Source organism: Hesperophylax consimilis, chromosome 3 (genome assembly GCF_061612785.1).
Source record: "Hesperophylax consimilis isolate HC1 chromosome 3, BYU_Hcon_1.0, whole genome shotgun sequence".
Lineage (NCBI taxonomy): Eukaryota > Metazoa > Arthropoda > Insecta > Trichoptera > Limnephilidae > Hesperophylax > Hesperophylax consimilis.
Window position 1 is genome coordinate 26,821,004 of NC_142838.1, and position 26,423 is coordinate 26,847,426.

The following is a 26,423-nucleotide window of genomic DNA, read 5'->3' on the forward strand; positions in this document are numbered from 1 at the left end:
AAAATTTTATTTATTTATATAGATTAATAAGACAGAATTGCTGTTGCAATCACTGCGGAGATGACTGCGTTAAACAATTAGTATCTTGTGATGGACACAATCGAGAAATTACGATAGTAAAAACATTAAAATAATTGCCGTTAAAATTAAAGATGTCTCCCACTAACAAAGGCTGGCTGAATAGTGAATTGTTCGCGGAAGTAGGGAAACTTAATATTTTGAACCATTCCCAATAGATGAGTAGGTAGGTACTAATTAATTCCAAATAATTTAGAATACCGCGAAGAGTAACGATACATAATTCAATTAGGTTATGGAATAATCGATCACTATTACAGATTTGTTTTGATATGATTGCTCTGTCTGGCATTAATAGCCCAAGTAAGAACTCGTGTCTAGGATGAACGAAGTATGCATGAAGAATGAGTTAATGATGAATGTAAGTAAGTCTAAAGTAATGGTGTTTGAAAGAGAGAGTACGAAAACAGTGTGCAATATAATTGTGAATGAGGAATACTTGGAGCAGGTGGATGAGTTTGTGTATTTAGGAAGTATGTTTACGAGAGATGGGAAGGCTGACAGAGATATTGAAAGAAGGGTAAATGCAGGTAATTCCGTTAATGGGGGACTGAACGCCGTTGGCGCTAACAAAAAATTGTCCAAAGAAGCGAAGTTAGCAGTCCACAACGGAGTGCTGGTACCTACCTTGATGTATGGAAGTGAGGCATGGAACTGGCAAAGAAAGGATGAAAGTAGATTGAATGCTGTTGAAATGAGATCCCTGAGGCGTATGTGTGGTAAAACCATGTTTGATCGTGTGAGGAATGTGGAGATCCGCAAAGAGTGCAAGGCTGATGTAAGCGTAATGAGTAAGATTAAGAAAGGGACGCTTAGATGGTTTGGGCATGTAGAGCGAATGAGCGAAGATAGGAGTGTAAGGAGGATATATGATGCAAATGTGAATGGTAGCAGAAGTCGGGGACGCCCGAGGAAGACATGGCACGATCAAGTGAATCAGATACTAGAGTCGGGCCATGTCAAGAGTCAGAATAATAGAAGAGTATGTATGAGACGATGTATGAATGTGAATGAGGCAAGGAGTGTGTGCCAAGACCGAGTTGTTTGGCGGTCCGTCCTCTCTGCCTACCCCTGCGGGGAAACGGCGTGATGGTTAGTTAGTTAGTTAGTTAAGTAAGAACTGGGACAAATGTACCCATCAATACGAGTCTCGTGCAAGACCTTTCGAAACATTTCGAAAGATATCAACTAGATTCGAAACATTTCGAAATACATATTTCGAATAGGTAATTCGATCATTTCGTTATCATTATCATTTTCAGAGAGTCCAGCATTAATCGCCCGAGCAATTGAAGAACTGGGCCGAATTTTTAGATATAAATTAAATGGCGCCATTTATCACTCCACTATTTAACCCGTTGCCCGGCGCCGCATTCCTCTGCGCGCAGTGTGTGTTTTGTTGTGTTGACCGGCCGCTATTTTGGAACATCACTAGAATTTCGAAATCCTCTCAAAAATGTCACAAGAATTTGACATTGGCCGCTAATAAATACACCAAAAGAAAAATATCGGACGTTCACTTTTCCAAAAAGTCGTTAACCTAGTCCCAGGGGTTACGTCAATGTTATGTTTTGTTTATCGAGTTAAATTTATACAATTATACAGGGTTTTCCAATAAAAGGTGTTATTTTGAATAGCCCGCTATTTCGGTAGATGTTACTTTTAAAGCTGTCATTTTGATATTTGACAAGTAGAAACTACGCCATTAATAAAAATGGAACGATACACGCTTTAACAACGCATTGAAATTATTAAAATTCACTTGAGTGAATCAAATGCAAATCATCATGAGTGATGAGGCCCATTTCCACCTCGGTGGCTTCGTCAACAAGCAAAATTGTCGCACCTGGGGCTCGGAAAACCCAAGATTTATTGTTGAAAAGCCTCTCTATCCTCAACGTGTGACTGTTTGGTGCGGTTTATGGTCCGGCGGAGTCATTGGACCTTACTTTTTCGAAAATGAGGCTGGAGCAACAGTTACGGTGAATTGATTGCGCTATCGAGAGATGATTAATGATTTTTTATGGCCGGAATTGGATGGTATTGATCTGGACAACGTTTACTTTCAACAAGACGGCGCTACGTGCCACACAAGCAACGAAACCATTGATCTTTTACGATTGAATATCAAAATAACACCTCTTATTGGAAAACCCTGTATTTGTCTATGTTTTTAACAAGACAAGATTCCCAATTGTCCGTGGGAATATTGCATCCTCAATAATTGGGCTATGCTGTGAAACTGAAGGGAGAGGGGAAGATAAGGAGATGGAATAAGGAGTCACTAAACACGGCTAAAGCCATATTTGGGCCGACGATAATATTAGCATCGCCCTGGTGACAAACCACCGTTCAGAATCGAAAAGTTGCTTGAAATGACGTTTGCTGTATTTAGTGATCAGTCCCGAATAGCCTTGCTTGAAATGGCTTTAGCTCTATTTAGTAACCAGCCCTGAAAACACAATTTAATTTTTTTATCATTTCCTCAGCACTTTCTCCAGTCTCAAAACATTTTGCCAAATGGCGACGTTAATAAGAGTAAACAAGCCGATTAAACTGCATACTTATTATATTGTTTAAATAGGTCAATTCAATTAAATCAATAACAGAGGTTTGTTGATCTTGCTTCGTTCAAATAATTTATTTAAGAGCGGTGACTGGCTAAAACGAGGCGTCCGTAAATTTCATAGACAGATTACAAGTTCATTAAATAATTTACTACTTACTCAATTAAAGTTAAGTGAATTTATATTGAAGAAGAACGAATTGCAGAACGAAGAGCAGACAATATGGAAGGTTCACAAAAGTATCAATTCGTTCCTTCCCTTTGTGGATCATTGTTCGTATGTTGCTTACATCTTGGAGTGGAGGGGGGGGAGGGGAGGCTAGGGGAAGAGGAAGGTGGTGAAATGGCTTTGGCCGTGTTTGATGACTCGATCTAATATCAGATCCCTAATATGTTCAATTTCTGACATTTTATTATCAGAATACTATCTAATTGTACGTATACATTTGCGAACCGAAACGCGAACCGAGCCACGAATTATGTGAAAGGAACGAAGCAACTGCGAGCGGCGTTTCGCGCCATTTGCGGTTACTTCATTCCTTTCCCATAAGTTAAGGTTCAGTTCTGCAGTTCGGCTCGGGTATGTATACGTCGCATAATGTGTACCCAGACTTAAACCATTGTGGTCTTTTCTGTAGGCCTGTTATGATATTCAATTCCATAGTAAATACATTATTTGATCTCATAAGGCTTAGCCAGCGTTAGCAATGTAAGCGACCGAAAATATTTTTTTTACGACATGATTACAAAAGATTGACTTTTCTCTACTTATATCGAGCTCCCAGAAGAAATTACTCTAAATGATAGTGAAAACCCCATAAAAATCCGTTGCTTACTTTACAAGAACTATTTATTGTTTTTGTGTTTAATTCGTAGAACTCCATTTCATTTTATTTTAAAATTTAATTAAAATTAAATTAAATAATATAATTATTAAGTTCGGCAAGTATTTTTTGGTTTTTGTTATTGTGTTTTTAGCCACGTTTAGACAGACGACTTATTTATATGATTCTATTTTAACCCCTTCCAATTTAACACTGTTGTAAAACTGCAACATACCGTTCAAACCACCTTTAACTCTTTGGTGTATACTTAATGCATGCCGTTTTAGAATTATCAAGTTCACGGTGATATATTTTATCGAGTGGCATCACCTTTTTTTTCTTTCGCGAGTCACTTTTTCTTCAACAAAGTGAAGATTCTCGAAAATTGGTTGGAGGTTAGAATTACAGTTTGGTTTTGCTGTTATTATTTTGATTTTCTTAGGTAAGTAGATACAATAATACAATACTTATATGTAATAACTCGTATTTTTCCGGTACACTTATTAGTTTTGAGATTTTTTTTTAGGTTTTTTATTTTTTTTTTCATACGTAAATTGTTCATACTATTTTTTATTAAATACATGGTGTTGTAAATTTGCAACAATTTTTTTTAATCAAATATCATTAAAAAATTACAAATAAAATAAATTCTTTATATTTCCTTGCATATGCATGTAAATATCTACAAAATATATTTTTTTCCAGAAAATTTAATAAATCATGCATTTAAGGGTTAAAATGATTTATTACCGGCTAAACCGATTTACTAATAAAATAAATTTTACAATAATAGACAATAGTAAATCGGTTTAACCGGTAATAAATCATTTTAAATTGGGAGGGTGTAAAATAGAATCATATAACTAGGTCGTCTAAACGTGGTTAAAACCACAGTTTGAAAATGGCTTTGAAAGCCGAAACAGCTGTAACAATAAAAAAAATAGAAGAACTAGGCGCACAAACAGACAGACGCAGATAGCGACTTTGTGTTACACTATTTAGAGATCAGAGAAAAAATATCAGTCGGCCATTGATGTATATATTTTTTTTTTTTAAAGAAAGACAAACATTCCCGGGTCACGAATAACCCAACAATGTTTGAAAATCTCCTACTACCACCACAGAAAGCCGAAAATGTTGCTTGTGTTGTGATGGAGGACTTAGCCAGCCGAGGAATCGAACACGCGACGCTCGGGTGAGACCCAAGCGCTATGCCCACTCAACCACTGACCGGTCAGTAGGTTTTCCTATATATATGTATATATTGTATATCCTATATATATTTCCTATATATATATATGCAGTAGGTTTTCCTGAAACTAATAAAAGCAAATCTATAACGAACTTAATAAATATTTATTATTTTTAACGAAGATTGTCGAATTCATTTCGATTGAAATTTTAGATAAAATACAACGGCGCTTTTCAAAATGATGAAATTTGATGGATTATTGATTTCAGAAATTTTTATTAGAAAATATTACATACCTAATAAATTGCAGGAATTACTGCAGGGGTTGGTCCTTCTGTAGGATAATAAAAAAACATTAAAAAACATACCACCGGCTGAGAGGATGGTGAATCGTATCTTATAAAGCTTTTTTAATAATTTCTCTTAAGTACTCTCAAAACCAAAAGCGTATAATAAATTTTAAGATAAAAACATAAAATTGAAGATTAACTCTCCACGACAAGAAAATTCTACTTAAATTCTAAGCATTATTGCCATGACGCGTTTAAATTTAAAAGATTATTTTATACGTCACTTATTACTAAAAGCTATTTTATATGATAATCTACATACCTACTTACTAGGGTGGATCGATTTTTTGTTTTTATGTTTTTCTTAGTAGCGGGGTGTGGAATGGATGCTCTATGGGGATACTTTTAAAAGTCATTATGACAGCATTAAGATATTTCGAGTGCAAGTACTGCCCCAAGTCAATTCAAATTTAAAAAAAACAGCGAGAAACTAGAAAAAGAAGGGTTTAATCTTTGCTCAATAAAAGTAGTTAAAATATAAAAAAATAACATTTCATTTACTAATAATATTATCTACTAATCAAAAAACAATAAAAGTACCATTGCTACACAAAAAATCAAAATACAATGTTAAAAAATAAAGTCAAAAATCATAAAAGTTATTTTGTTTTATAGTCCTTCTTCGAATTGAATACTGGCATTATACGACAAGATTCTACCTTGTTTTGTATCCACCCTTCACCTCTTTCAGGGCCGCAAACAGCAAAGCATAATGCCGTTACCACTTTGATGCATCTTTGCGTGGCTTGCGTGTGACTGGGCATAAATCGGAACCTACAAAAAATGTTGGATTCGATAATTTCGTGGTCTGCAATGGAATCAATTATTGTCTCGCTAGATATCAGTTTTGTAAGAGGTGGTTCTGATGGTTTTTTCCCAGTAGATCAAGTCAATATAGTCTGCTGCGTTGAAATTATAAGTTGGTAGCTTAAATACTCCTATTGGAGAAAACCGTGACGTACGTTCTCGGATACTTAGAATACGTCTCAGAGCCAACTCTCTAATTTGTCTTCCTTCTTCGTTTAACATACTAATAAGTGTATTTTAATTACGGGATCTACCACCTTTTTCAAATGCTCTGGAAGGTAACGATACAATTTTATGGTTTTGTGGAGGTTTCTCGCCCCGTAAACACACGAGGGTTGTGTTTTTATTTTAAACCACATCGGAGCATACACTCTTAGCACCAATTCAGTCAACATCACCTGATTTTCTGACGGATTCTTGGTTGAAATGTAAAGTCAAAGATTAGAATTGGCTGTTGTTAATCAGCGCGAATGACAGATTTTACTCGGGTTTCTTTTCGCTAAGTTTTCGTTACATTGTCCTTCGGCAATTGCTCGGCACATTTCCAATAAATAAAGCTGGTCTGTACTAAGGTCGTCACGGAATTTTGTAATGTCCGGTAAGTTGCATTCTATTGCTTGAAATTCTATCACAGGAAGATGTTCACAGTTCTTGAGTAACTTTCCTAGTTGGCTGCTAAAGCTTCCAGGACCTGTTGTCGTTTCATCAAGATATTCGAAAAGGTGTCTTAAACTTAACTTGTTAGCATGTAACTGACAGACCAACCACTGAAGTAGACGATGGAGCTTTCCTTCGAGAAGTCGAATAATGCCAGACTTAGTTCGAGTATTAACTGCTGTTCCGTCACATCCGATGGCCACGATGCACGCTAAATCAATGGATTTTGCCACAAAATATACAAAAAATTTGTGAGCTATTGTTTTAGCACCGTCGTGGCCAATGTATTGTGAGCCAGATTCTTTCAAAAGACTGATATGTTCTTCTATCACAACTTTTATGCGTCCATCCTCCATGATTAATGTTTTATCCTTTCGACCGTCAAACGATATGCAAATGCACGAATCAAAATGGGGCTGATTGATGGCAGTCAGTGTGGTCCTAGTTTTGGCACGAGCACGTCGAATCTTATAACAATCGATCACGTTTGTTAGATTATCTGTTGTCACTATTCCAATATCTTGTAATGTGGTGCAGACGATGGCAGCACCTGCCCAATCAGAAATACTGTATCAATCCAATGTTCTGGATACAACAAATCCACTGTCTGTTGGATTTATTACATAAGACGAAGAAGTAGATGAAGCAAAGTATTGTTGGTCAGTTGGAATATCAACGTTAGTAAAACTTGAAACTGTACTGCGAGATGTGGACGGTTGATCTAAAGATGTTTGTTGTGTTTCTTGGTAAAGTTTTCGCTTTAATTTTCTTAACATATTGCTCTCATTTTGCTCAGTAGTTTTTCTATCTAAAGAACCAATCATCATTTTTTCTGTCACTTCTTTGATCTATCAAAAAATGTCTTTCTTTAATAGGTACTTTTTGATCTTGCGCACAAAAAAAATTTTCGAACGAAGAACATTTGCAAGCAGCGATATCAAATAACGTCTGGGTGCGTCTTTTGAAATCATCCAGTTTTTTAAGGTAACTCTCACTATGCTTTCTACCTTTGCATGGTTTAAGAATCGCCTGATATTTTTCATGGTAGTCCTTTATTCGCGCCAAAATTGTGCGATGTTCCACAATCGATAGAGACGGTCGTTTCCAAATATTTTCTATTTTAGTAGCAACAATTTCACTAGTATCTCTTACCAAATCCTGGAATCGTTTTTTCTGTGCTTTGCGAGACGTGAATAAAATATTTCATCATGTCTTCATAACTTGGTAACACACTAGCTGCCAATTACAATTATTTACTGATGATTGCAATAACGCATGCAACACCCCCGTGGCCCCGCGTCACTGCGCGCGGGAATGCGCGGTGCGCGAGCGAGGCGTGAAATTGGACTCAGCAATTTGTCAAATTTTCGCGGGAAAATAAATATTATCACATTTTTTAAATATTATTATTTAAGGCGCGGCAATTTTTATTCATTATGATTTGTAAAAGTAAAAATTGAAGTATTAATATTGACACAAAACTGTTTTATAAGGGGACATTTTTTTACCAGATTTTAAATAATTCAACTGCTTTGGGGCAGTACTTCCTATCAAAATTTTAAATTGATATTTTGTATGCTTAATTGTATGTACCTAGAGCATCTATTCCGCACCCCGCGAAAACTGATTTTTAAAAAATAAATAATTCCATACAATGGCGATCCACCCTACTACTTACGTGTACCGGGAGTGACAGTTTTATCTTGGCCGGTCACGCCACAGTATGACTAATAAAGGCTGATATTAAGAACTAAGAATCGAGATTATGCAACAAGCAACAATTTTCCACAATGGAAATTGTGGAAAATGGGAAAGTCCAACTAAAAAAAATAATGGATTTCAATGCTTGAACAAAGAAAGGGTAAATTAAAATGACATACATATTCATATATTTCAAATATTCAATAACAAAACGATATAAAAGAAATTCGGGTAAAACCGGCTAGTAAAGCTAGTATAAATATATATTTTGTGTGTATATCCTGGATGCGAATTCACAATCAAAACCTCGCTGTTTATATCAGTACTCGGATGATACGGCATTTAAATTTATAAATCACCGGGATTTCTTTATTACCTCACAACGTAAAAACTTAATTTAACACGAAACATTTAATTTTTCCGACTATTTATTAACGCTATATCCGGGAAATGATTCTCCATAACAACGATAGGCGCATGGGATGAGTACACAGCGGTGTCTGTACGTGGCATTATCTACATATTATATTATATTCATTATTTTATTTATTTATTAATTATAATTATTCACTCCAATAATATAGAAAAAGTTCAGCACAAATTTCTTAAGTACGTAAATTTTAAGCTCAGAATTCCTATTGATTACATTAATTATGTCAGTTTGATGAATCAATTGCATCTAATAACACTGTCTGACAGGAGAATTATTTCAGACCTGGTTGTGTTACACAGTCATTAACAACTTAATTGATAGTCCTGCCATCCTTGTCACAATTAAACTCCATGTGCCGACTAGGAATACAAGACAAAATATAACATTCTTCTTCAATACATAGACGACTAACTATCAGACACACTCACTGACCAATAGGATGCATGATCTGGGCAACAAGTATGGGGGTGCTATTGATTTATTTATTGACTCCATTTATAGAACTAAGCATAATCTATACCAACACTTTGTTAAATCCTACAAATCAGAGTAGCGTTGGTAAATTAGTTTTAATGATTTGTCTTATATGTAGTGTTGTAATTTCTTTTTTACTTTATGTTACTCTTACGTTTTACTAATATTGCTTCATATTTAGTTTTTTTTGTCTTTATTTAGTTTACTTTTAATTATTTCTTAATATTTTCTCATTATACTTGTAATCACAATTTTACAATTGTGTATTTTGTACCTTCTTTACAATGGATTACATCTATTTACTGTCAGTATCTCCTGTATAATACAGATATTCTCCTATGTACACTGCATTTTTTTTTAAAAGAAAGTCAGGTTACGAATAACCTGACGATATTTGAAAATCGCCTACTACCACCACAGTAAGCTGAAAATATTGCTTGTATTGTGATGGAGGACTTAGCCAGCCGAGGAATTGAACCCACTATGCCTGGGTGGGACCCAAACGCGATGTCAACTCGGCCACCGACCGGTCAAATAAATTATAAATAATACTGTGTAATGAATTTATTTAAATAAATTCATTACACTATTACTACACATTACACTATTTATTTAAATAAATTCATTACACAGTTTGTTTATTCACACATATGAGAGAACTTTGACTGTCCAACTAGGAAGAATTCCCGTTTTAGGACAGACAAATAACATAATATCCTCATAACACATACCACTCTTCATAACACTCATATTACATAATTGTATGTTATCGCAGAAGTACATATTCACATGTTATCGTAATATTATGTATGTTACATGTAGTGAAGTGATAATGTTTTAGGATTAGGGATAATAATATATATTTTTCATACACGACGGATTAAAAATATTGATAGTTCTTAGATAAATTACAGAAGTGTAATATAACATAAATATGTAATACTGTTTTACATAGACGGGCTGGACATCCGAATATCGATGCAGGTTTTTACTTACATCACTTTTTACTCGCGTAGTTTCGTTATTTACACTTATTTTTTAAATCTATTAATCTGCTTTATCTCTAAATATTATAAAATAAAGTCTTTATCCGCGTCTGTCTGTTTGTGCGTTTAGTTCTTCTAAACTACGCACCGGATTTTGATAGAGTTTTCATTATCATTTAGAGAATTTCTTCCGGAAGGTTTACATGCATATTATATTTATAGAAAGTAGAGAAAAGTCGGTGTTTTATAATAAAGTCGTTAAATTATTTTTTCAGGCACTACATTGCTAATGCTGGCTAAACCTTATGTGATACATCAAAAAAATGTATTACGGAATTGTATGTCTTGAATATGCTAGTGTCATTTGGTCTCCTTTCTACAAGATCGCTTCCTACGAGGAATTGCTAGGAGGTTAGGACTTGAAAGAGGCGAATACTCATATGGTGAAATTGAATAATTTTAAACATTTCTTCTTTAGAAATACGTAGAAAAGACTCTGATTTAATTTGCATATTCAAAATTATCAACGGTATTACAGACACACCTGCTTTGTTGTAACTCATCCAGTTCAACACCCCTTCCCGTAGACTCAGAAATAATGAATCGCTGTTCCTCAATCAACATTCCACTAATTTTGGTTACCATTCTCCTTTGTCCAGAATGTCGAGACTTGTCATCTCACCGTCAAGTCAAAGCATTGGTTTTTTTCGGTGTGAGCCTAAATGAATTTCGACAGTCGATACGTAATGTCTAATTTTTAAAGCCCTTTAAACCTTCTTCATACATTGTAATTGTAATTGTCTTCCATCTGTACTTTTTATATTATATGTAAATTGTCATTGCTCATCATTTATATATACTTACTCTCCTTTCACTGCCATCTCTGTTTCTTATTCTTGTAAAAAATATTATATTGTTAATGGACTATTTGTCCGTAAATAAATAAATAAATAAAAGGCCTAGAGAAAAGTCCATGATTGTACAGGGTTTTCCAACAAGAGGTGTTATTTTGATATTCAATCGTAAAAGAACAATGGTTTCGTTGCTTGTGTGGCACGTAGCGCCGTCTTGTTGAAACTAAACGTTGTCCAGATCAATACCATCTAATTCCGGCCATAAAAAATCAATAATCATCTCTCGATAGCGCAATCCATTCACCGTAACTGTTGCTACAGCCTCATTTTCGAAAAAGTAAGGTCCAATGACTCCGCCGGACCATAAACCGCACCAAACAGTCACACGTTGAGGATAGAGAGGCTTTTCAACAATAACTCTTGGGTTTTCCGAGCCCCAGATGCGACAATTTTGCTTGTTGACGAAGCCACCGAGGTGGAAATGGGCCTCATCACTCAAGATGATTTGCATTTGATTCACTCGAGTGAATTTTAATAATTTCAATGCCTTGTTGAAGCGTGTATCGTTCCATTTTTATTAATTGCGTAGTTTCTACTCGTCAAATGCCAAAAAAATGACAGCTTCAAAAATAACATCTACCGAAATACCGGGCTATTCAAAATAACACCTCTTATTGGAAAACCTGTATATGTCCATCTCGGCAACGCCGGTTACACGTCAGCTAGTTAAATAGTATAAAACAAAATCGTTATCCGCGTCTGTCTGTGGGCTTAGTTCTTCTAAACTACTCAACGGATTTTGATGAGGTTTTCACTATCATTTCAAGAATTTCTTAACCTTTTTATATACGAGTATAATACATGCATATTATGTTCATAGAAAGTAGAGATAAGTTTAGCAACGCCCAGTACACGTTAGCTATAATCATATACAGGTCGTCCAGGGGTGCGCTAAATTCGAGGGGTGATTCTACATGATAGTACAAATAAAAAAGTAAATAAATTTTTTCGAAATTCCAACGTTTTGAGGGAATTTTAGGTAAAAATAACTTTAATTAATTGTATGGGAAAATAAATATACTTCTATGGAAAAATATTTTTCTAAGGGAAAAAAATTATATTTTTTATTTCTACCATCATGTATAACCTTCGAACGCCTGAATAAAAATTCAGCCTGCGTATGTTTGTGTTCGCAAAACTCGAAAAGTAGTCGAGAGATATCGCTGAAAATTTCAACGTTTGTTCTTCTTAATGCCAGGAGTGTTCAAATTAAAGTGGATGTAATGTAGTTTTTCAACAACAGTGTGCTATACAGTAGCGAATGGTGGAAGAATTCGGAGGCGCACGAGAAAGACATTAGCAATAGCAAAACATTACGTGGTTCATTAGTTGTGGTCCTACGCTTTATAAAACACATCAACTTTTAAATCAATACAAAAGCTCCAAAATTCACGATAGAAATTACGTTGGCGTTGTGGCGTTGTGCGTGACAGCCAAGTGCCCATAACATTTTTTACTCTAAATGTGCTAAGGAAAAGCTGGTTAAAGTTTGTCGGGTACGTGCCGATACACCCTGTATGCCAATATGATGATGACAAAGCTCACAGTTCGAGTGTTTTTAGTGGGACACACAAACAGATTTTCTGCTTTGACTGCAAGATAAAAACAGTTTCGTTGACCTAGAAATTCAAGACAACATATTCAAATTTCATAACGCCAGTTCTCACGGTTGAGTGTTTTAAATAACAAACAAAACATGGTGGGATATTATACGACAGTTTTATAAAAAACATGGCGAGTTTTAGTGATATAGTATCTGCGCAGTGCGCAAACAAGCCCCGGACATTCCGAGAAATCGGATTGTTCCCAAAACTCCTGCGTATAATTCCGGGGCAGGATCGCCACACGGCCACACCCACACGGGGTTGTAAAAACACAAACAAACTAGTCTAGCATTTAGCAGGCCGGTTTATTATTATTACAGTGTTAGGCAGTGAAGATATAAAACCAATAGAAGTGTGATCAATGCCGATTTCAAAGAAAATGACAATGATGATGTCAACAATTATTCACACAAGACCTATCTCCACTCCGTCGCTCTAGTACGTTTTTGTCCAACAGACCATTTTTGGCGAAATTTGAGTTAAGTATGCATTGTTCTCCGAAAGCATTTATTTATAAGATTCAAGTGAAAAAAATAAATTTTAGTGTGTTTTCAAGACCAGTTTGTCTTAATTCCACCAAAATTAAATCAATATTCCGAGCTTGTTTATCTAACACTGTGTCCTAAATTCAAATTAAAAATGTGTTTTCTGCATCATTTTAGTAAGCTTAGAATGAGCTAGTTTCATTGTATATGCGTTTTTTGTTAAAAAAACTTTGAAGCCCTATTTCTCCCGATTTACGTTTTGGTCTGTTAGACAAAAACGAACTGAATCGACGACTCGAGTAGATAAAATAATAGATTATGTTAAGTTAGTTTAGTTTAGGTATGTCGTTTTCCAATGTTCTATTATGGGACCTCCCCAGATAGACAACTGAAAGTTACCAGCTGCTCGAGAAATAACTTCGATATTTTTAAATACATCTCTATTTGAATTTGACTTTTGTTTTCTATAATGAATGAATGCAAATCTCGGAAGCGGAAATTAACCCACTTCCCGACATCCGATCGAGCTGAAACCCTCGCAGATAGACTCGTTGTCGATGACAATATATTTTATCAACATTTGGTGTCAATCGCGTACTCACACACGGACGTAATATATACGCATTTTTCCGGCGATATTACAGCAGTTAATATACGAAGTAACTGACGGTCCCACAAGATCGGCATCTGGCAAGGTCGGTAGCGCAGGTGACTCCGGTCACCAATCAAAAAATTTAAAAGACCTTTAAAATAGATGTATCAAAGTTTAAAACAAATATTACTTTTCGATCTATTTCAACAAAAGTAAGAGAAAATTAAGCTTACTTGGGGTATACGGACACGCCTATAATACACTTCTATTGTTTAACCTTTCAGTTGTATTAGGTATGCTGGTATGCAGACGATTTAGACCAGGGGTTCCCAAACTTATTTATGTCACGCCTCTTAATACTAAAAAAAATCTCCGCGCACACAGACAATTTTAGGTTGAGACCAGGTTAGAAAAAACTGTTCAACAACATCACAGTTTTATTACTTAATTATTTTAATGTGATGGATGAGGTTTTCACAAGGTTTCCATATACATACCTACACAGTGCCTACCGACACAGTTACAGACGTTTCTTGTTTAAGTTAGTCTTGTTAAGCTTAATGCTAAATCACTTCGATTAATCTTCATAACGAATTGGTGTACATTATGAATACCAAAAAATGTCCTTTAGATAAATTTAAGGTTATACTATCGCTTCGCTTGAGTAGAATACAAATAAATAATATAAATGTAAACTACTAAAAAAAAGATTTTTTCAATAGAAAAGTATGAATGCGTAAAAGAAACAATTTTAAAAATACAGTATTATAAGAATATCTGTGACAGTTTCATTTGATTAACTTTTTTGCTTTCTTATAAAATTATTTACAAAATAAATAAAAAAAACAGTTTTGTGCTTGAAATCGAACGTTTCTAGACTCCGTTTGTCAAGCGATTTTAATGCCTGTTACCTAAAATATAAGGTACACCAAGAATATACACATTTTTGGCTTGTAGCTTCCTCTTAATGTGTAAATAAAGTCCTGGCCCGCTCCCCCCTGCGCCACCCACTTTGAAAAACCCTGATGTAGACGAACTCGGAAAACAACGACTCGAGGACACCGCTCATTATCCGGAAGCGCTATCATAACAAGTTCTACTATTATTATTGCGGCCGATGTAAACAGATTATAACGTCACAGTAGTAGTCGCGCCAAAACTGACGAGACAATAATAACAAAAAAACAACCCGGGAGCTCGATTCTACATTCAATATTTACGCACAGTTCAAATCGAACGAGAAAGCTCACGTATCTTCCAGGGATGCTGATCATAACAACGAGAAAGTCCATGTCTGTGAGGAAAAAAGAATTATCAGGGCTTGTGTCATCCTACAAATACATTACATTGAATCATCGATATCTTGTTCAGAAGTGGAGGCGGTGTCAGAATTAAATTTGTGCCCCATTATGTAATGAATTGCAGTTGAAATTATTTTTTGGAATGACAAACTATCCTCTACTGTTATTGGCGTGCATTTTGGATGCAGTGTGGAGGAAAATGAATTATGTTTGCGCAGTCGTACGTTTTCTGTCATAATTTTAAATAAAGCATAATAGGTACATTACAAGCAGAGTAACAGTTAAGTATGATAACAAAGCTTCATATTTTAAGGAATATTTTTTTTATTGTGTTAAAAAAATTATACACATCTAACGTAACTAGTAAAGAAAAAAGTGATAGATGTCAAAACGAATAATAGAAATAGTAATGGGATAAATTGAACAATCTAAATAAATATTAATACTAGTATTTAAAATAATATTGCATTAATATGAATTCGAAATATTATGAGTGGAAAAATAATCAATTAACATTCATCCAAAACATTTTAATTTAAAAAAAAATCGAATCAGTTAGAAACATTGCGATTTTCTATATGTATTCGAACGATTCACGTCTGTGCAGATAGATAAACAATAGCGCGTGTGGATTTTACGTCCAACCGATGGCGCTGTTTTACAAACATGTTTTACCTGTCACAGGTGACATCTATAAAAATACACGCGTATTAGAATGCAATGTTGGGTCAAAAATTCAAAGCAACCGGTGAAGAACTTTTGGAGATTTAAGATTTTGAACATTAACATTTTTATTTATATACAGATAATTCGAAAAACAAACTGCACGGTCTTTGCACGATGTGTAACAAAAAAACGTGTCGTGAAGTGATTTTTCTTTAGTAAGGCTGTTAATGTTTGACTATCCCGGTAGATTCGAATCTAACAATGAAAATTCGGACAGAGTGTCGTACCAACACTATGAGATATTAATTGTAGTAGAAACTCGAGAATAGAGCTCGACGAAAACAAGGTAAGTTTGCACCGATACCGTTGCGGCCTTGAGTCTGATTGTGATAATGATACAATAAACAAGCATCTGTTGTTATTGCCCGCTAGTTGTTACGTAACCGTGCGTGCGCATTCACAAATTTAATAATAGGTACTTAATGTGATGGTTTTGGCACACAGTTTTCATAAAAAAATCTGATTATTTCGTTAACAGTACCTATTGCACTTGAAGCCGTACATCATATATGCTTCAGCAATGTTCTTCCTGTTGTAACCGTACTGACTCATTCAAGAGTTGCAAGTCAAGTCACTACAAATCAAAATCATCAATGAATATAAAAACAACATAAAAAGATTACGTTGCTATTTCTGCTGCATACTTTTAAATGATTTATTACGTATACTACTGCGTCTTATTCCTAGAGTCGTAGACCAGATTTCCCGACAAGCATATTTGAAGTTGGAAAACAGACTAAACATTTTTTACTTTTCTTATTATTTTTAATTAAATTAAGAAATAACACAGACACGTTATTTTTGATTGACCTACGTTTGATACAGGAAGTTGTAACCTTTCCCTCTTTCTCATAAACGACGTTTGTAACAGAAAGAGGGTACCTACCCACAATTTAGTTTTCAGCGGCAGGACAATAATACAATTGACTGGGCCTAGCTAAATACCCTATTACATTAATAATAATACGTCAACTCCAGTGAAATAGTGGCAATATCAACAACGCTGGCCGTTAGACACGCTAGTGTAGCATATTGACTTTGGCATTCCTTTCAATGGCGCAAAATGATTTTATTTAGTACTTGTTGGCGGTGTTTTGCGCTTTCTAATGTGTAATTTGACCAGTATTGACAAAAAATGTGCCAAATAGTAGATGAAATAATTACAAAAAACAAAAACACTCCTAGTCGTTTTATAGGATGCCAAAAAACGTTTACAGGTTAGTTGGTTAGTTAAATACTAGCAAATAAAATGTTATTTATTACGTAATAAGGGGATTACACCGTGAAAAATATAATTATATAAATTTTAAGGTAACACTAAAACGCTGTGTTAGTTCCTTGTAGCATTCTGTGTTCACGCTGAAGTTTAAATTATATATTTTTTTCAATTTTAATAATTTAATAGCGTAAAAACCATTAAAATGTATGAAAGAAAACCAAGGAGCACAACCCACGCCGCTAGAAGGCGCGATTGTAGCATGTTGCCATCAGAACGTATGGGAAATGTCAGAAGTTGGAGGTATTATTAATATTATAGGGTATTTAGCGTGGCAAAGTCCTGCTTTAATTCGACCATTTGGCATTTCATTTTAGAAAATCTGCCTCCGCTTTATTTTTCAAGCAAGCCTTATTTTGACTAGGGTGGCTAACTTTGACCATAAAGCATGACTTTGAATATGGTCAAATACCTTATACGCTATGGTCCAGTAAAGATTCTTTCATCAAATTATTTTATTAAAATTATTACTTTCTTATCCGCATTTCTCCAATATGACGGTACCTACCTTCCCGATTTCTTCAGTTCGAAAAAATAATTATCGTTCAAATTGAATAAATCCTTATTTGAAAAAAAAACAACGTGTTACATAAATTGCATGGTTTATAATTAATTATGTAAGTGCCTACATACAAATCTTATGATTTGAGATGAAATTTGACTTATTAAATGAGCTAAAAGTAGAAAAAATACTTTTTGGCCGCGAGGCATACAGTTCACAGAACTACTAGTATTATTTATTTCTATATTGACACAAGAGATAAACTAATACATAGTTCATACAATTAACTACGACGCTTTCCTAAACTATTCCTTGAAGCGTAACGAAGCTTTTCCTTTAAAGTGCGGTATTAAAATACACGATGCAAATACACACAATGAAATGCAAATTAAATTATGTGGCCTCATAAAAGATAGCGGATAATCACACGAATTGAGATCGTATGTTGTTGTCTCGTGACGTATAGGTCGAGCCTCCGCGGCGGGAGGGGATTTTGGCGGGAAAACGCGTTATGGAGATTCAAGATGGCGGGGAAAAGCGCGGGAGGGGGAAGTCGCGCCAGAGTCGCGTGGCTGCTGTCGGCCAATCAGGAGGCCGCGCTCCTCCCCCCACCACAAGTATCGTACGATACGCAGGTGCGGAAGTCGAAGTCGCGCCACAAGACAAGGTAAGGTTGTTTACACCGCGGCATAATATAAATTGAGAGTAAATCATAAGGGTAATAATGAAACAGAAGAAATAATAAAAAACGACATGAGACATGAACAATGATAGTGAATTTTTTTCAGTTCTGGAAGGCATTCAGGTACCCGGTAACCGTCATATCTTGGCCCGTTTCGGCGTTTGAACATTTTTCTCTCGACCGCCAAGCATAACGCAAAACATGTTTTGTAAAAATTCCAATCTCGTGTCAAAATATTTTTTTATTAATAGATGTATTTAATTTTTTTGTTTTGACTGAGGGATTGAACCTCCTCCCAGGACTGGCTCATTTTTAACTGCAGTGAACTTTAGAAATTTGTATTTTAAAACTTGTATAAAATTTGTATTTAAAAAAAAATATATACATTTATATTTTTGTTTATTACCACGCTAACAAATGAGCCGTATCACCATTGGGTAGGACCGACATTTATTTCGTATGTTAACTGCTTTAATGTCATCCAATTTCAGAGAAGTGCTTATATATCCGCGTGTGTATACGTGATGGCCACCAAAAAGGTTGTAATTAATTCTGAAATAATAATATATTTTCGAAACTTGTACTTTGTTGTTGATAGTTGTAAAAGCAGATAAAAATTAATAAAATATCTAAAAGTGGGTGAAATCACCGATACTATTAATAATTTATTTTGTAATAAAAATAAAAGTAATTCGATTTTCATCATAAGTATCTATATGTATAAAAGAAATATAAAATAGCCTGTAGGTGGTTTCACAATAATCTGATCATTCGGAAGACGAAACAGTTGTAACAGTTGTAATCACACAGGAGAACTAGTTTAGATTTTTTTTCTATATTAACAATACAATAAAACTTAAAATTGAAATGGTGTTCCACAAATTAAACTTGATGCAATAAAAAAATCAATAAAATATATAATTTTATGCAATACGTAGTATAAACATATTTTTTATGTGGTGCCAATGTAGGGTTGGCTTACCCACCCTTGCTGACACAAAAATGAGTCAATGGAAATAAAATTTAGGACTTTCCCCTCAGTGACCAATTCAACAATACTTAAATAAACTCTTTTGCCATTCATTCGATGTGTTTATTTCCTTATACCCATAGATGTATTATATTTAGATTAGACATGGCGAAAAAAAAAGGTTCCGCTTTTTACCTCCAGCTGACCTCCAACTCTCCCAACGCTCTAACTAGCGATTCCAGTCTACGCGCACTGCTTTTCGCGTTCTAATAGTGGAATAAGTTTTGATGAGATATTAGTAGGGAGTAGCGCCTCTAATTGTAGCTCTATGCTTATTTCAAGTTTGTTTAAAGGCTGCTAAACAAATATATAAGTATGACGCAATGATACAAATTAGACAGGCACCTACTATAGTCACTAGAATGGCAGATACTTTAAGGATCGCCTCAGTGAAAGACCACCACCATTAAGAAACGAAACGTTGCTTAAAATGGCTTTGACCGTGGTATGTTTGGTGACCAGATCTGAATAGCCAGCTACTTCCCAACCTTCCTCCTCCCTATCTCCTCTTCCTCCATATTTATATCTTTCTGCCTCACAACCTACACCGATTGGAGACGCCATAGTCCCAGTAGCTCCAGACAGCTGGGTACTGTTGGTACTCTTACAGTCGTCATAACAAGGGTAACTCATTACATAAAACCAAAAATGATCAAGACTACATAACATAAACAAGCACATCTAGCATAGTATATACTACCGAAGCGACTACCCGAAAACTACTAGACATGTGAATTGTAAGAAAAATAAACCCAATTTTACTAAAAATAAGTTGTGAAGATTGTAGAATTCCGTAGATATATTTATTAAAAACAATCTTTTTTTAAGTTTTCAAATACTTCCCACTGTTAGCATGTTTTAATAATAGCTTCTATTTATGTTTGCATTTCTTTAAAATGAGACTGTCATCATCACCAGATATGACAGACCTTACAAACACCACAGCTGATAAAACTGCTGTGTACAAGCCGTAAAAGTAGGAAAAAACCAATCAAATTATGCAACCCTTTCATCTGGAGTACCCCAAGGGTCCGTTCTGGGTCCACTACTCTTCATCCTCTTCACAAATGATGTCGCTAAAATAATAGAATCATTCGGCCTTCTATCTCACTGCTACGCTGATGACCAGCAAGTTTATTTTTACTGCTTACCAGAAGAAATAAACAGTCTAAAAATTCGTATAACTGAGTGTATAGAAGCAATTACTCGCTGGATGACCTCAAATAGATTGAAACTGAATCCCACAAAGACTGAGTTTCTGTGGACTGCTACAAGCAGACGTCAGCATAACATTGAAAACTCCCCAATAACCATTTCCGGAAGTGACATCACTCCAAAAACGTGCATCAAATTACTGGGTGTCAATCTGGATGCTAATTTTTCCCTTAAAACTCAGGTGAACAGAACTGTAAGCACGGGGTTCTTTCAATTAAGGCAAATTAAAGCAGTGCGGAGAAACCTGCCAACAGAGGCGACTAAATTGCTAGTCAATTCCTATGTTGTTTCACGTCTAGATTATTGCAACGGAATATATGCAAGTCTCCCTAAATGTCAAATCAACAAATTACAATCCGTTTTCAACGCCGCGGCAAGGCTTATCACCGGAGTATCTAAATACTCCCACATTTCAGAGCATCTCAAAAATCTGCACTGGCTCAAATGTCCTGAAAGAATCCAGTTCAAGGTATGCTGGATGGTATTTAAGTCACTTAACGGAATGGCTCCGGCTTATTTATCAGAATTGTGTATTCCAGAAGATTCCAACTCCCGACAGTCAACCCTTAGGTCAGCAACGTCATCAGCTATCGGAAGGTTGAAGGAACCAAAGCGCACACCAGATACTAAGTTCGGTGAGCGTGCTTTTGCCGTGTCAGGACCTAAAGCCTGGAATGGACTGCCACATGATTTGAGAATGATCGCAGACTCGACAGAATTTAGGTCTAAACTTAAAACGCACCTTTTCAGACAGTCGTATCCATAATTTCAGAAACCTCCACTTTCACAGTTGACGGCAATTTAAATTTAAATTAACAAAATGTAAAAAATAAAATAAAATAAATAAAAATAATAATTAAAAATAAATAAATAAAAATGATAACAACTAACAATTTGTAGGCTTTTAAGACAGTTAAAATACATTTAAATTAAAATAAAAACTATAGCAGACTTAAGATCATGCGACGACCAGTGTTTTTTGATATAGTGTCCTCTGCGTGCAGTTCTATCTTTTATAAGCATAAACTTTTTAATATAAGTGTGTTTGTTGGAAGTGACTTGCCAGGTAAGTATGTTTTGGTATCATTTCTAAATAACAAATGTAGATCCTAGGAAATAAATTGTACAGCGCCCTTGAGGTGATTTTTCACAAAAACGGCGCTCTACAAATTATCCAATTATTATTATTATTATTATTATTAAAGGCCCTCTTGTTTAGAGCTCATCGAAAGGCAAGTTTTAAGATCTTCAGGTTTGGAGATAAACCAAATTTAAAAATAATGGTATATTTATTTAGATTTTAATAAATTAAGTAATATCTAAATAATTAATAAATTTTATAAGCTTTAAACTACAACATTCGATAAGCTCTAAATAAAATGACATTTAGGTAAAGTATTCGAATTCCACTGCATGTAAAGGCTCTTTAAACAAGAGGGCATTTGGATAAACTTTTGGAAATCCGCTGCATGCAGAGGCTCTTTAAACAAGAGGGCATTTAGGTAAACTTGTCGAATTCCATTGGATGCAAGGCTCTTTAAAGAAGAGAGCATTTAGGTAAACTTGTCGAATTCCGCTGCTTGCAAAGGCTCTTTAAACAAGAGGGCATTTAGGTAAACTTGTCGAATTCCGCTGCATGCAGAGGCTCATTAAACGGCATTTAGGTAAACTTGTCGAATTCCGCTGCATGCAGAGGCAAACAAGAGGGCATTTAGGTAAACTTCTCGACTTCCTCTGCATGCAAAGGCTCTTCATCACAAAATAGGTTTTTAGGGTTTAGTTTGGGTTATTTTAATAATTGGTGCATATTTCCTAATCTTCAAACCTAACTTTGATTGAGAAAATATGGAACTTTAATGTATCTTTTACCATCTCCCACCACTTAAATAGATTTAAACGAAGTGCTGTTCATTATTTTTTGAGTACTAAGCGTACAGCGGAATTCGACAAAATTAATGGCATTTACAATGCTTCTACAACAGCTTCTCAGCTCTGGTGTTTAGTAAGGTCTGTCATATCTGGTGATGATGACAGCCTTATAATAAAGACATGCAAACATACAGTGAATAAAAACGAGGCGTGATTTTATGGAAAATAAATCCCCGCTATTCCAATTGCGCTAATGAAAATACCAATAGAAACTCTGTGATCTAATATTATTATATTTCCAAACATGAAAGAGACCTAAACATGCGCCATCAAAGGTGGCTTTTATCCATCCATTTTGTAAAACAAAGAATTTAAGATGTAAGCGTAAAAATTAAAATTATAATACGTTTAAGTCATACACAAGACATTAGAAACCACCACCTTCCATTTCGTGAATAAAATAATACAAAGGACGAAGCTAATTATTATAAAATTAGCTGTATTAAATACGAACATTTGGTTTAAACGAATACGAGGTATTTAAGTAGAATCATTAGATTTGCCATTCAAAAATTGAGTTCATAAAATTGTATTTTTCCTTCCGCAGACGTTAATATTGATTTATTTGCGAATCGTTTCACAAGACCGTGAATTATTGTGGATATATTGTGTCGTTTTCGTCTAATCTACAAATAAATTATAAATTTCACTCACCTTTTATGATAAATGACACTCTTTTATTAGCTACACTATTGTAAATATCTGAATAATTCTTTAAAATCTTCGAAAATACGACAAACCGGAAAGCACCATGAAATCTGACAGAAATCGCAAGTGCAGAAAAATGACAGCTAAGGTAAGGATAATGTTGTCCACAATATAATTATCATGCCTACTCCAGCCCAAAAGCGGGGTAAATTGTGCTTTCATAATTTATAAAAGACAATTCGTAGAAATTTAGGTTATTTATTTATGAGGTTTGAACTACTACAAAACCTAATTTAAAAATTAGATTAAACTCAGATTTCTGAGTAAACCGGACCTACACAAGCAATTTTTAGTTATGGCATCACCGAGATTATCTAGTAAGGTTTTTAAAATAGAGCGGCCCGAGGGAGATAAAATTTAGGCATTGGTTTTCCACTAATATTTCAAAAGTCAATATTAATTGAATTTTTATAACTAACAACTGTTTTATGCTTTTAACAACGTTTTATATCTTAGGTTATTTTTAAACAGTGCTGCCAGATGCATGGTTTTTGCCATGCAAGATACACTCAGGGTATGTCTCTCCGGATAAAAAAGGAGAGGAGAAGAAAAAATTCTTTCCACTCCACGTTTTGGGAGTAGGAGAAGATAAAAGGAAAAAAGAAATATTGAAATTTTTAATTTAAACAATTTTTTTTCAAAATGGACGATAAATGGGGAAAAATATCAACTATCTTGACTCGGACCTTGGAGAGAAGGAAATGTTTTATTTTATTTTAGAATATGAAACCATCTACTTTTTTGGTTCATAGATACACTCAGTTTTTTTTTTCAAAAAACTGTAGAACAAGAAATAGTTTTTACCAGTCACCAAAAATATGTACATTTGAGTGAAATACGATTTTTTAGCATAGCGACCTACACGGGAATGTTAATGGAGCCTGCTCTAAAGAGCTAGCAGCATTGATTACCAATGCATTGGTGCACGTGCGTGAAACGCATTAACACAGCATCTCCAAATATGACATAGGCCCTGAGATAAATTATTTTCCTCAGGGCTTCCTGTGTGGAATGTAAGAAAAAATCCACAAAATTTTCTAATTACAATTATTCATACTGTCAGAAGTAGACATACGGCTGAAATGCTAACGCACTCAGGGACGGACGTAATAAACTACTAAAAGTGAGATACAAAAATATTGAAATGGCCCTTGGCGACAAAAAGGGTGGGCACACAGCTGTAGGTTTTAAAAAATCAAAATTCAAGACCCTGTTCATAATGTATATTAATATAACCATCATAATATGTATGTATAAACCCTTGGGCGTATAATATTATAAATAAATATATAATATGCGGCCTGCTCATTAAATAATACATTATAACTTAAAATAGTTCCACTTCATGTGGTCAGGGCCGGTTTTGTGCAGGTGCAATTGGAGCAGTCCTCTCTGGGTGCCGACTTGCCGAGGCGCTAATGAGCCAAGGAGCCAAGGCACTGATCATTATATTGTGCCCTTGAGGTTTTTACTGTGGTCGTTTGGCTCAGGGCTGGCCAACAGAAAATGAATAGAAATTTCACAGAACTTGGATTTTAACTTTGAAATTTTATGAATTGTTCAAATTTCTGGAAACAACCCGTCTTTAATCTAAGTGTATTCGTAATTTTATTGGGAACTAAACTACACAATTGGATGCCTTTATAAAGAAAACTATTCCGTGTTTTGATTTCTTAATTTTTTTTAGTCTAATGTTTTCTTTCTGTCATGTATGATGTGTATGAAAGTCTTTATTGTGATGTAGTGTCTCTAAAGTAAATTGGTAGTAAATCGTTAAAAATCATTGTAGATAAAATACAAAACTATACAGAAAATTTATTTAATAACGCATTTTCTGTATTGATTTATATTTATTACACTTCAAAATTTGTCTCATTGCTCCATTCTGGATTATTTGGAGTTTTTTAAGCTACCTACATTACTATTATACAGAATATTAGAAAAGTAGTCTCACGACGCTGCCCAACTGGGTGGTGATATAATTCCACTGTCTTTACACTGTGCAGACAGGGACGCTCTTGTGACATGTTACATAAAATTTTAAAAAAAAGTACCTACACTTGTCAATAGGTTAATAATATATTTTTTTTTAAATCTCTATACAGGACTACTAGACAAAGGACCGGAATGATTTGATGATAATAATATATGATTTAATATAAATGTTATCAGTGCTGAAGAAGGTATCAAAAAGAGTATTTTTTTAAGACTAAGAAATGAATTAAGTAGAAACACTACAAAGCAAACTTTTTTTTACTACTGCTCCACAATATTATATTTGGTCAATAAAGGAAACCTGAACAAGCTGGAAGTTATTCAAAATAGAGTAATGAAATGTATACTAAGGAAAGGCAAATACGCAAAGGTCAATCAAATGAGAGAGGAGCTGAATTGGATTCCAATAAAAAAGAGACTGCCACATAATATGTTAATTTTTATACATGAATAAAATCAACTGCTGAAATACTTTAAGGGTGAAATAGTATTTGATAAAAATATTTATAATTATGAAACCAGGAATTTTAATAGAGTTAGATTGCCGCGTATGAGAAAAACAGAATGTCTTAATCTAAAAAGGATTAAATATGTATGATGAAATGCCTGAAAGTCAGAAGAATGGAATGTATATAAAAAAATTAAATTAATGTTTACTGCAAAAATAAAATTTTATAAATACAGTAATTAAAGGTAACATTGGACCACTTTTTGATAGTTTATGATATATTTTTATTTTCAGAAAGGGTAAGTTATAACCATTTGGGTTTTGAGATGTTCTGACCAAATTCTTTAATTTAGGTCGCAATATAATTGAAAATACAAGAAAACTCCATTGCATGGTGGTACAATGTTAAATTGACATTTGGGTGACTTTGGACATTCTCAATTTGTATAATATTTTTTCTGGGCAACATTGGAATGTTATATGGTAGCCTATTCTGATTTAAAATATCATAAAATAATGACTTGCCGTTGATGATTTTTTTTTATTATTTGGCAAAAAATTAGTTATTAAACGTTATACAAAAATAATATTTTAGATTCACTTTCTAATTATGTAAAAAAGAAACTTACGCATTCCATTTGCGGATTCATCTGCTGACGCATTTTGTAGAAAAACATTATCGTGTTCGAAGTTCAGTTATACAATCCAAGATGCAGACTGCGTGCTGCAAAAATCGGAGGAAACCATTTTCATGTGCTGGGTGTAGTTTTAATCAAAGCTCGGACTCGCACTAAGATTCAATTAAAAGCAGTTTTGTCTTCAGAATGATATGTTAAAATTCCAGTTGCAGATCAGTTCTATATTCCGTTGCGGAAAATATATATCGAGAATTCCGAAACGAACCCCCCCCCGCCAATCTTGATGCGGCCCGCAGGTTATACTACAAAC

The 26,423-nt window shown here is 34.6% G+C and overlaps 1 protein-coding gene across 1 annotated transcript in view; it reads right to left on the reverse strand.

Moving 5' to 3' along the window:
- The window catches only part of Lpin (phosphatidate phosphatase LPIN), a 101,320-nt gene extending 78,210 nt beyond the window's left edge, over nt 1-23,110 (reverse strand). Inside the window, exon 1 of the mRNA XM_089649896.1 lies at nt 22,979-23,110. The gene's annotated coding sequence lies outside the window, so the exon portion shown is untranslated. The remainder of the gene's footprint in view (nt 1-22,978) is intronic.
- Between the last annotated feature and the right edge of the window lie 3,313 nt (nt 23,111-26,423).